Below are 12,733 nucleotides of genomic sequence, written 5' to 3'. Positions count from 1 at the left end.
ACACGAATATGACCCGTGCAACGGTTGCATACAAGTGTTTGCCTTTTAAAAAATAACTGTCAATTGTTGATTACCTATTCTACATATTTGTTTGGTAACATGATTTAATTTGCATATTATCAATTTTAAATATGAAAAATTTCAGAATATTATTTTGTACGTATAAAATATATATAATTTTGTGGAGATAATTTTTTCTATATAGACATAATATTTTATTTCATAAAATATTTATAATTTTATGGCTAAAATTAGTTTTTAGTTATTAGTTATTAAGATATTTTATTTAAGAAAAATCCTAGTCGCAATAAAAAATTTTAGAATGTACAATTCAAGCTGAATGCATATTAGACATTAGTGATCCAGAATTGAGTTTATGTTTTAACGCGGATTCAAACACGTGTAAATAGAAATTGCATATCACTTATTCCCAATTACTATTAAATTTGAGATACCTAAAATCAATATTAAAAACTATAAACATTATATTGAAAATTACGCAAACATGTATAATTAAAAAAGATCACACCAATTAAATATCACACAGAATAAAAACATATTTACAAGAGATAAATTAATTGAACAATGGAAGCAAATCAACCAGCCGGCACTCGGCTGGATAAATTCTATAAAATTGTGAAATTTACACAGTACTGATGACCTAAGAATTAACGAGGCCTGCAATATTTTTTATGCAAAAGATTAAACTAATAAAGACAATCTTATGTACAATTAAATAGTTTTAAATTGCTTTATGTGTGGAGTATTCGAAAGATAATACGAGAGTCACAACTTCAAATAATCCTAGTGAAGATCATAAATGAGAGTGAGTTTGAACATATACAGCCTATGACTGCATCCGCATTTACTTAAGGGGAGAACCAAGAAGAAAGACCAAAAATTAATCAGGAAAAAGCCCATATACATAGGTTATTTTTAAGAAAACAAATAAGGGTCTTAATTCAATTCTAAGATGTCAAGTTTAGATTTGTAGTACTAATTTTTTTCATTATAAATAAAATGTTCGATTTAACTTTATTTGTTTATTTAATCTGAGAAAAAAAATTGATGTTTTTATTTGAAGTGGATTCAAGTAAAATACTTTTTTTTTTCTTTGAATAGAACATGAAATTAACATTAAGCAATGTTTGGAAGAAGTACATCAGAAATAACTATAAGAGGGAGCTGATCCTTCCTATAAGATCAGGCAAGGAAACATTCATCCTTGCTAGAGTGTGGGTAGCCTGATTCACTGATCTACGTACAAACACAAAAGTACAAGATGATATGTCTTTAGCTAGGACTCTACAATCTTCAATAAACAAACCTAAGTTGGAGTGGTCAAGTTTTGGATTATTTAAAGCATCAATCACCAGCAAAGCATCGGATTCGATTATAACTTTTGAGATATGCAAATTCTTGAGCCAGCTAAAAGCTTCTCTAATTCCCAGCCCTTCAGCTACTGTTTGATTATTGATGCCACATATTCTGCCATAGATAGCATCAATCAATTGGCCTTGATAATTCCTCAATATACATCCATAACGAATATGTGGACTGTTTGAAAATATGGTTGCATCAACATTGCATTTGAGGTGATTGACTGGTGGGCTTTTCCATACAATACCATCATGTGGACTTGCATCGATTTATCTTGAGTTAGTGTAGTGACTCAATCCGGAATCACTAAGTAAACAAAAAATAAGCATGCAATTATACTTAAACAACAAAAATCAGAGAAAAACCGCGTAAACTTATATCAAATACTAACCCAAAAAAATACAACCGGTAAAATCATTGAAACCCAACCTAATCTACAATCTAATACAAAAGGGTTAAGTTTATCTAAATACTACTGGAACTAACTGAGTTCCCAACTCTCCGATTCCTAACTAATTCCTGGTCCCCAAACCTGGGAAACCTGCAACTGTCTCATCGAATGGGGTGTCTAGAAAAATATACGGACGTGAGCAAATAACACTCAGCACATAAGTATAAGTATAAACATGCTATGAATGAAAATACAAATGCATATGAATGGGTAATGGAAGCCTATCCAAAAAACTGTTCAGTCAAATGCATCATGATATGAAGCACGTTCGGTCGTCGCATCAAGAGGTGACTCTCATACCATAAACATGTGGCCTTATTATCGGATCCAAAGTCATGGAATCCACCCACAAAGTATGATGGGGCTGAGCGACCCCTCTACAGGTATTATCAATGGAAACAGGCGCCACGTGCTAATGCATACATCATAATATTTGTGGCGTAATAAATGCCCATATAATCAATGCCACATAAAACATGCAAACACATCTGCATGCTCAACCAGAGTATCTTGGATAGTGCATCTGTACCTCAAATCATGTAACTAAAGCAACCTAGCCACCCGAGTACTCAAGTTCAATACTACAAACCAAGATAACCATGCATCACTAATAATGCTCTAAAAGTTTTAACTAAACTAATAGATACTCTCTAATATTTTTAAGGACCTTGAACTATACCTGCGTACATCGTTAGCTCACTAATGACGATAGCCTCAAAAACTTGGGCAAAACTCTGCTACAACTTCAGCAGCGCTCCGTCGCCTCCTGGTCTTCGAAAATAACACCTAAAAGCCCCTAAAAACGAGCTAAAATAAGAGAGTAGAGGAAATGGTGCGATCCGGGCCGTTTGAGTGTTCTAAATCCATTTTTCAACTCCTTAGACTAATTAGAAAATTCCTCAATCATGTTATATCCATTCTAAACATGCTTAGTCTTTATAATTACTAGAATAGAAATCGAGTTACTACATTCTCCCCACCTTAACAGATTTCTTTCTCGAAATTAGGTCTTGATCAACCCTAAGAATGTATTCTCAACAAGATTCCTCAAACCGTTGATATATCCTAGATCTAAACCATAAGAAAGTCTAGATTTTATTAATCCAAAATGTCCTGTCGGAAACAAACACGATTCATCCCAGCTGGATTATAGTTGTACTCAATAATTGAACTTAAATCTTAATCTAGTTCCATCCTAACACACTTCTATCATATTATCAAAACTGGTGTTGTAATCCTTCTCCAATCAAGAATCTATTGACTGAAATTTCACGATACTCTGAAAAATGTGTAGTTCAAACTAGCGGACAAGTTACCCCAAAATCCCATGCCCGACCTTAGATACAAAATCCCTCTTTCTATCGTTGAATCACTACAACAAATATGTTAATTAACTACACTAAAAAGACAACGATTTTATACACAAACTGTTATTTTTTGGTCTTTCACAACGGTTTTTACGAAAACCGTTGTCGTTGGCCGTATTTTAATTAAAAACGACAACGGTTGTTAAAAAATCGTTGTCTTTTATATGTAAAAGACAACAGTTTTTTAAAACCGTTGTTTATGAGCGGGTTTTTTATGGCCTACGACAATGGTTTTAATTAACCGTTGTCTATATGCGTGTTTTTGGAGCTCTACAACAACGGTTTTTTTTAACCGTTGTCTTTTTGCATTGCTTTATGTAGTCTAAGACAACACTTTTTGTAAACCGTTGTTTTTAATTTTTTTTTTTAATGATTTTAGGAAATATATATATTTATGTTTTTAGAAAATATAAATGTACCCACCCATACACACATAACCTATATACACCTACTCGCGTGAAGAGTGGAAATTAGGAAAGAAAAGAGAAAACCCAAACCCTAGCCCCAACCCGTCTCCCCTTCGATCTAGCTCAGCTCCGGCGCCCTAGCCACCGTTCGATCACTGAAATCAGTTCGTCCGACCTCCTTTTAGCTAGCGCCGTGCTCATGGATTTAGCGAGTTCCTCGAACTCGCTCACGCCTCCAGCCCTGCTCGGCTTCTCGTCTCCTCACCAAATTACAAATCAATTTCCAGCACTGTCCAACATAGGTTTCTTGCTTCAAACTTCACTTAATGGCTGCTTAATATTATTCTGTTATGGATGGTTTATGTTTGCAGATAATTATTTTTCATTTTCATTATTGTCTAGATTAGTCGATTATATGAGATTAATTTTACAAAATTTATGTGACTAAGAACGCATTTAAACTTTAATTTGCAGATAATTGTTGCAAATTTCTCCCATCTGATTTTGTTAGACACTACACCAGATTATAACAAATGATGTATAATAAGAGGATGATTATTGTTTTCGAATAGGCTGGGGCAGGGGACAACTTGGCGAAGGGTAATTATACTAAGGGAGCCGAGTTGCTCGATTCAGTGCTCGATGTGGTGAGGAAAGAGGCGGAGAATTGTGATTTTTTAAAAGGTATTTTTTAATTTGTGATGCTTTTGTTTTTGAAATTCCATTGTCGCCTGAGCTTTGTAGAGTTCTTTTTCCTTTTTTTAGGTAATTTTTCATCAGTATGCAATTACACTGAATTTTGTGATTCTTTTTGTTGGGGTTAAGTGTGATTTATAGATATCTAGTTTTATTAGTGCATTTGTTTGCCCTTCCATTGGATGCATTTAGTTACAATTCTTCAAGGAATTGTTTTGAGTGATTATTGGTCTGTTTGAGTGTAATTTTAGTCGATCTGATAATGAAGCATGTTACTAAACAAGATAGATAGATAGATAGATGGATGGATGGATGGATGGATGGATGGATGGATGTTCATGTGAAAAATGTAATAGGGATGTTTTGTAAAATAACCAAAACGATTACTATGTCATCATCTTGTATTATAACCGTGTATAGACTATTATTGAATTTATTATTTCAGTAATTAATTAGTTGTATTAATATAAATGATATTATTTATTTATTTATTTATTTATCAAGTAAAAATATATTTGAGGAAGGGTTGGTGACTTGGTGTGCGTCCCAATAAGAAAAAACAATCCATATGCAATATGTACTAATCAGGAAATATCCAATCCTTTGTAGTAAATCAGGGGCACTCAAATCCTTTAGGCCACTATAATATGGATTTTCACGATTCACTGAACCAAAGTGCCTGTGTCATACTGCTACAATTTTGGTTCGAGCTGGTAGAAGTCTCCCGGAAGCTATAATGATGATGATTCCTGAAGCTTGGCAGAATGATAAGAACATGGATCCTCCTTGTACGAATATTTATCTGCTTTTATGGAACCATCGGATGGCCCTACTCTTATATAATGTATGTTTTTATTGATTCTCCTGATTTCAACTTTCATTTTTCATGTCATATATAATTCCTGTAGCTGTCTTTTCTTGCCAAATGGTTAAATTGTCATAATCCTCTCATATATTTTCTAACATGGATACGTAGAGCTTGCATACCAGTGAATGGTAAAAATGTCTGTTTTTGCCTTTGCAGCATTACGACATGTGGATACATTGTTTTGCAGTTCTTCAAGCTAACTCCACAGGAATCAATGAAAGATTCTATTTACTTTTTTTTGCTCAGAACCAGAAAAAAGTTAGTAACAAATATAAATCCTCTGTATTCTATCGTATCTTATTTTTTTCTTTTCCTAAATTGTTTACTGATTGTCCAATCAACTCTTAGGGATGGAACATGATCAAAGGGCAAACTTTCTGTTGTCGGAGCTAGGGTTCTTTTTAGTGTTTTGGGTTGTCTTATGCTGGGAACATTGATTTACACTATTGCAATTGACGGATCTCCATTTTGCCAAGAATTTTTTACTTCGTGAGATTTTATTGTCCACACAAATTTAATTTTCTTAATAAAAATGATTATATATCCATGTGTATGGTTTAATATTGTAGAAACCATTATATTTATACATATGGATTATTTGTGCTCCGAGGTTTGGGTGGCATACAAAGGATCAAATTGGGGAAGTGAAGCATTTGGATCATTTTTTTATTTGCCTTGGCAAGTGATTTGTGTTTGGATGTTGTTTAATGATATTTGAATTGCAGCGTTGAAGAAACTTGCTCTTTTAAATATTGAGGGTTGTCCCGTCACGGCTCTATGTCTCGAGTCACTTGCAGGTATATTTTGTGTTTGTTTTCTACTTATACTTGCCAGTTTGCTGTTCAATTTTTATCAAATGATTTTGTGTTCCTGCAGCTCGTGGTGCCTTGTTGTTTTTGAATCTCAGTAGAAGTAATTTGACTGGCGATGGTTGCGATAAATTTTCAGGTGAGTTTTTTTAAAAATTCTTGAATATGAAGCTAAAACAATAGCTGCTTTCTGAGCATATGAATGATACTCCTGTGTGGAGCATCATGAATGAAACCCAGTTGCAAAATCTTGAATTAAGTGTAATTTGGGTGTATTACTCTTTCCATTCCGTGAATCAAAGAGTTTCCACTTGTTGGGTTTGGTTTCTGATAGGGAGTTCAGAGGAGGGTCACCTTCACTTCATCGAGTTATTGGTGTTTGCTCCTATTCTTCAGACGAAGAAATTAGACGTGCTTACCTGAAGATCTCTATGGTATGTTATCTGTTGAGAATTTTTTCATATAATTTGTTGAAAGGGTATTTTTGCTTGCACTCGAATCATTTTTGTTGGCTTCAATGTAGATTTAGTTCTCAACGAGTTTCAATTTCTAGGTTCTTGATTTTAGCCTTTTTCTCTGTTTTACGAGTATGTGTTAATCGAAAGTGATGATTTTTTGTTTTGATTGAGGACGACAAATAATTATGCACTTTCTTGATCATTTGTCGTGATGTTTCTTGATCATCACTTTCTTGACTATGCATCTCTTTGCTCAATTTTCTGTGCAGAAAAGTCTGCTCTTGTTGATTCTTGGTTCTCTTGGTGAAGGCACTCTTTTGAAACCTTTTCGTAACTCATTAAACAATGCTTCTCTTTGCTCAGCACAGTTTGCTCACGAAATATCAACACTTTTGCAGATTCTCAGTGGACGAAACTCCAGTGTGATGTACACTCTAACTTAGAGCACAAAGGCATACCATTTCCAAAAGACCAACCAATGGGGGTGTACAGTTCGATATGGAATGCTGATGATTGGAATACATAAGGTGGAGAGTCAAAACTGATTGGTCTCATGCACCCTTTGTAGCCTCCTACAAAAGATTTGTAAACAATGGATGCCAAAAATTTGTAATTGCATTGCATTAGAATTTAATTTCGAGTGATTTTTAATACTACAAAATTGTATATTAAATTTTATTTTTGAAATTTTAAATTTTGGTTTATTTATAATATAGAAATTTTTATATTATTATTTTTTTGTTTTTTTATATGGGAAACGACAACGGATAAAATCTGTTGTCGTATGCCAACATAGACAACGGTTTATAACTGTCGTAAAAGACAACTTAAGACAACGGTTATAAACCGTGGTCAAATAGTGTGTACGACAACAGATATTTACTGTTGCATATCCGTTGTCATATGTTGAAATCCACAACGGTTATAAACCGTTGTCGTATGTTATACTTTCGACAACGCCTAAAAGTACAACAGTTTTTCGACCCCTACGACAACGGATTATAGTGAATCTACCTTATTTCTTGTAGTGAATCTACCTTATTATACTACCGAGTAGTTGAATATAGTATATCTGGCATTACACTAGTGTCTCCTAACTGATTTAAAACTCTAGCACCTCCCACAGTTCGAGTTATAATCATCGTTGGTCAAGCCAACAAACACAATCATCAAATTTTCTAGTCGCATGGAAGAATTCAATTGACAGTCTAATCACCCAAAACCCGAGCAGATACACAAGACTAGTTTTATCCTTGAATCCTCATAACTCACATGGATATTTCCATCAAATAACACTAAGACCGACCTTGTGAATTGCATTTTATGCGATGTTTTAAAACTGCTATCCAAATTTCGGCTTAATCCAACGGCTAGAACTCAAGATATGATTTTTTTCAATAACTCCGTACAAGAAAGAACAATGCAGAGCGCCCCTGTGCCCGAACAACGGCGCACCCGCGCCCTGTAGCCTCTAATTTCTGAAAAATATGACGCCGATCAGCGCCCCCGCACCCTCCTATCAGCGCACCCGCACCTGGGATCAAAAAACCGCGGCGCACCCGTTCGTGACTTGTCGTATTTTTGGAAACTTCTATTATCGAATTTTAAAAAAGACTCTTCGGCATATATCAAAGGGAATGGAGGGTTTGCATGAGTTTTTTTGAAGTCTAGAGACGGCTAGAGATCAGGGAGAAGGGAGAAGAAGCATTCTTTGCACGAAGACGGACAAAGCAACTTTTCGGAGACGGAGAAGCATCGTCTACCTTCGTTTTTCTTTCATTCTTTCTCCTAATTTTTGAATGATGTTCAAGAACATGCTTTGTTGGATTTTTAATTTCGTTATGAACCAATTCCTTTGTCTAGAGAGACGATGTAACTTGACTTGAGACCATGTTTTTTATGTTTTGTTTGATATATTAGAATTCTTCATTCGGTTTATTTGTATTTTTCTGAATTGATTGTGTTAAATTAACTGAACATTAGTTGAATTGTTATATTTATTTGAAATCTAGCACTCGATCGAGGCGATTTTGAATAGTACCATAGGAAAATACATTGTTGGTGTTTATAGAGTTCGAGAAGCCTATAACTTCATTGAAGCCATCGTAAGAATTATTGTGTTGTTTATCGGATTTGATATCTAAACTTTGATATAAATATTGAATTTAATATTAGATACAAATTTCTACTTGTCACGTGAGAAATGGAGTAGAAACATTGATAATTTTTGGTTAGTAAACTAAAAGAATTTATGAGATATATTTTTTTAGGAATTAAACTAGTGAATAGTCAAGTGTCGAACCACTAGAATTTATATCTCATTGAACTTTCATCTTGCAAACTCATCGTTAATTAATTTTAATCATTGCAATTTTTATTTATTTAAAGTGAAAATAAGTTTTTTAATCCAGTAACTTTACTCTCTTTGGGTTTTGGTCCATTAACTTTTTCGATATGGGTTTTGGTACACTAACTTTGCATTTACAGTGTTTTTTGGTCCAACTGCATACGTGTCAGCTTTTGATTGGTCCACGCCATCATTTTGGACCAATCAGAAGTTGACACGTATGCAGTTGGACCAAAAAATCACTTAAAATGCAAAGTTAGTATACCAAAACCCACATCGAAAAAGTTAATGGACCAAAACCAAAATATGGACAAGTTAATGGACCAAAAAACTAATTTTCCCTTATTTAAACTCAAACCATCATCGTATCTCTAGATAGGATTAAGATTTTATTAGTTGCAAATATTTAATATAATATAATTTTATTCATTCTCTGTGGGATCGACCTGGTCTTAATTCCTATATTATAACTTGACATCGTACTATTGCGAGCGAAAAACACTCAACAAGTTTTTGGCGCCGTTGTTGGGGAATGAATTTTATTTTATTTATATTAAATTGCGCTAATTAGTCTTAATTTTGATTTAGAGCATTTATTTTTATTTTATTGGTTCTAATTTAAAATTTTTTTCCTCTGTTTATGCAAAAAAACCTAAGTTACGACTTACCGCTCTTCGATCCGGAAATTGAGAAAACTGTGAAAGTCTTGAGAAAACCTAGAAGATAAGAGTTGAAGCAAATGGCTCAAGAGAGAGAAATATGTGAAAATATGGGTCCGGTGCCAATCATAGATTACTTTAGACCGGTGATAAACAACCATTATTCTGGATTTCGCAGCAAAATATCACTGTCAATAATTTTGAGTTGAAAGCCAACATTGATTAATATGACGCAACAGAATCAGTTTAAGGGTGCTACTACTGAAGATCCAAATTTTCATCTGCGCACTTTTCTGGAGATTGCTGAAACGGTGAAGATTCATGGTGTTACTGAGGACACCATCAGACTACAGTTGTTGTCGTTTTCTCTTAGGGACAATGCTCCTAGTTGGTTACAATCCCTGCCTCTTGGGAGTATTACAACATGGGTTGACATGACTTCTAATTTTTTTGCTAAGTATTTTCCTCCTGTCAAGTCCTCCCAACTGAAAATTGAGATCACTACATTCAGAAAACAAGATTTTTAGCAATTATATGAAGCTTGGGAGCGCTACAAATAATTACTACGAAAGTGCCCAAACCATAATTTTGCAGATTGGTTGCAGATTGAATTATTTTACAATGGTTTGAATGGGCTAACTCGGATTTCTGTGGATGCTGCTGCTGGAGGATCAATATTTTCTAAATTTCCTGCAAAGACTTATAAGATTCTTGAACAGATGACTATCAATTTATATCAATGGCTGAGTGAGAGATCTGTGATGAGGAAGCATGCTGGATTTCATGAAGTTGACGCATTCACGGCCATGACTGCTCAAATGGCTGCTATTTCTACACGGTTGGCTGCAATGAGCAAGGGAATCAAGTTTCAACTGAGTCGGCATCATTGGCGACTTCAGTTTATCCTAGTGGTGGATTTCAATGTGTGGAGCAAGCTCATTATTTGAACAACTTTAATTTTATTGGCTATCAAGGTAATCCTATACCAAATAAATATCAACCTAGTTTGAGCAATCATGAAAATTTTCACATGAAAATAATAATAATGTGTTGAATCTTCCACCGGGTTCTATAATAAAAAAGTGAGGGTAGACCATTTTTGAAGGATTTGGTTGGTAATTTTATATATGAGTCAACAAAAAGATTTGAGAGGACTGAGAATAGACTTGATAATATGGAGACTCACTTGACTAGTGTGGGTGCTTCTATGAAAAGTCTTGAAATACAAATTGGTCAACTTGCGAATGCCCGTGACGAATCAATAGAGAGGATATTTTTCTAGCAACACAGAGGTGAACCTGTAGTGACCCTTACCGAGATCACCTACTAATCAAAAACTTAAGCATGCAATTAACTTAATTAAACAATAACCAGAATTAAACTGCGGAAGCAATAAATATTATACAATCCCAAGAAAAGGAATCTGCAAATACCCAAATAGTTATACAATCAAAAACCCAATACAATAAATCCCTAGGCAAAGCTCCAGCTGGCCATCTACTGCCTAGCCCCTCTTGGATCCACCCGCCTCATCCAATCGCAACTGCCCCATGGAATAGGGTGTCCAGATACACAAAGTACGAGACGTGAGCATAAAACGCTCAGCATGAGAGTATGAGTATACATGCATACAAGTGTACCATCTACTGACTAGAGGTCAAGAATCGGATAACAAAGACAGACCGGGCTCTGGTATGTAGCACGTTGTGCCGTCGCTTAAGTAGGTGGCTCCCATACCGAAAACCAGTGGATACTCCGTACCCAAATCGATGAAAGTCCATCCACTAACAGGATAGGGTAAAACCCTACTAACAGGCATCTCAAAAAAGATAGCTCAAGATGCAAATGTATGCAGCATATAATCATGTCATATAAATCATGCAGTCACATAATACATGCATACTCAGTCAGGATATTTCGAACAGTACTTTCGTACCTCAAATACTAGGCAAGCTCTACCAGCTCTAGGTCCACGCCTATAATCCGCACTACACTGTCAAATGATACTAATATCATTATAGTGCTCTAAAAGTCTTAACTAAGCTATTGCATACTCCTAAATATTTTTAGGAAGCAAAAGCTATACCTGCGTCCATCGTCAGCCCGTTGCTGTCGCTTGCCTAAAAATTAGGCCACAGCTCTGCTACGACGCCTGGATCGCTATGCCACTTCCAGATTCCCAATGGGACGCTTAGAACGCCCTAGATCTAAGCTGGAAGACTAAGGAATCGAGAGAAGAGAGGTGATTGGTGCGTTTGAAAATGAATCTCGGAACCCCTATTTATAGACGGAGTTCGGGCCATCTGAACTGGCTTCGGAGCCTCGAACACGTTCGGACAGTCCGAAGTCCCATCAATGCGTCAGCAATGATGTCATCTTGCTGACGTAAGCAATTCCGTAATACTGAACTCCGATCGGACCGTCCGAACCTGCCGACGGAGCGTCCGAACACGTTCGGAGCCTCCGATCCTGGCTTTGGATCATCCGATCACGTTCGGAGCCTCCAATCTTCCCTTCGGAGCGTCCGAACTCAAGGTTCCTAATTGTGATTAGTTCTTTAATCTCTTGATTTGGTTACGGGCTACTACATTCTCCCCCACTTAAGATATTTTGTCCTCAAAATCAGATCTTATGTACTGAAAGTGAAACAACATGAAGAAACATCTTTATTCAAATTAAACGTTTACAGAGTTCACAACTGGATACAACTCGAAAACCAAAATCAAAATAACTCAGGATGTTCTAAACGCATCCTGCTCTCAAGCTCCCAAGTGGCTTCTTCAGTGGCTTTGTTCTGCCACTGAACTAAAACCAGAGGAATAAATTTGTTACGCAAGACTTTTTCCTTACGATCCAGGATACGAATAGGTCTCTCTACATAAGTCAAATCCGTATCCATCTGAAATTCAGACGGCTGCAGAATATGAGACTGATCTGCCACATACCGTCGCAACAGAGATACATGGAACACGTCGTGAATACTAGACAGATACGGTGGCAAAGCTAGCTGATACGCTAAATCTCCAATGCTCTCCAAGATCTCAAACGGACCGATAAACCTAGGAGACAACTTGCCCTTGAGGCCAAATCTGAGAATCCTGCGGAAAGGTGAAACTCTCAGAAACACTTTCTCCCCAACATCAAACTGCAATGGTCTACGCTTAGTATTAGCATAGCCGGCCTGACGATCTTGTGCAGTCTTAATCCGTTTCTTGATCTGATCAACAACATCTGCTGCCTGCTGGACTAACTCCGGTCCCTCATCCTGTCTCTCCCCCACTTCTTCCCAGA

At 35.9% G+C, this 12,733-nt stretch overlaps 1 long non-coding RNA gene across 4 annotated transcripts; it reads left to right on the top strand.

Moving 5' to 3' along the window:
• The first annotated feature begins 3,667 nt into the window (after positions 1-3,667).
• LOC140892052 (uncharacterized) lies at positions 3,668-7,136 on the top strand. 4 transcript variants are annotated; one of them, XR_012152716.1, is made up of 8 exons: positions 3,668-3,907; positions 4,178-4,289; positions 4,911-5,145; positions 5,326-5,427; positions 5,518-5,966; positions 6,046-6,117; positions 6,313-6,412; positions 6,835-7,136. It is a non-coding gene; the product is annotated as an uncharacterized lncRNA (long non-coding RNA). The 4 variants fall into 4 exon arrangements; XR_012152714.1 differs by having other exon boundaries at positions 5,326-5,966; XR_012152715.1 differs by having other exon boundaries at positions 4,080-4,289; positions 5,326-5,966.
• Positions 7,137-12,733: the final 5,597 nt, after the last annotated feature.

The sequence above is a fragment of the Henckelia pumila genome, chromosome 3 (assembly GCF_033568475.1).
Source record: "Henckelia pumila isolate YLH828 chromosome 3, ASM3356847v2, whole genome shotgun sequence".
In the NCBI taxonomy this organism is placed as follows: Eukaryota; Viridiplantae; Streptophyta; class Magnoliopsida; order Lamiales; family Gesneriaceae; genus Henckelia; species Henckelia pumila.
Note: the sequence above shows the minus strand (reverse complement) of the source record. Positions and strands in the feature narration are given on the sequence as shown.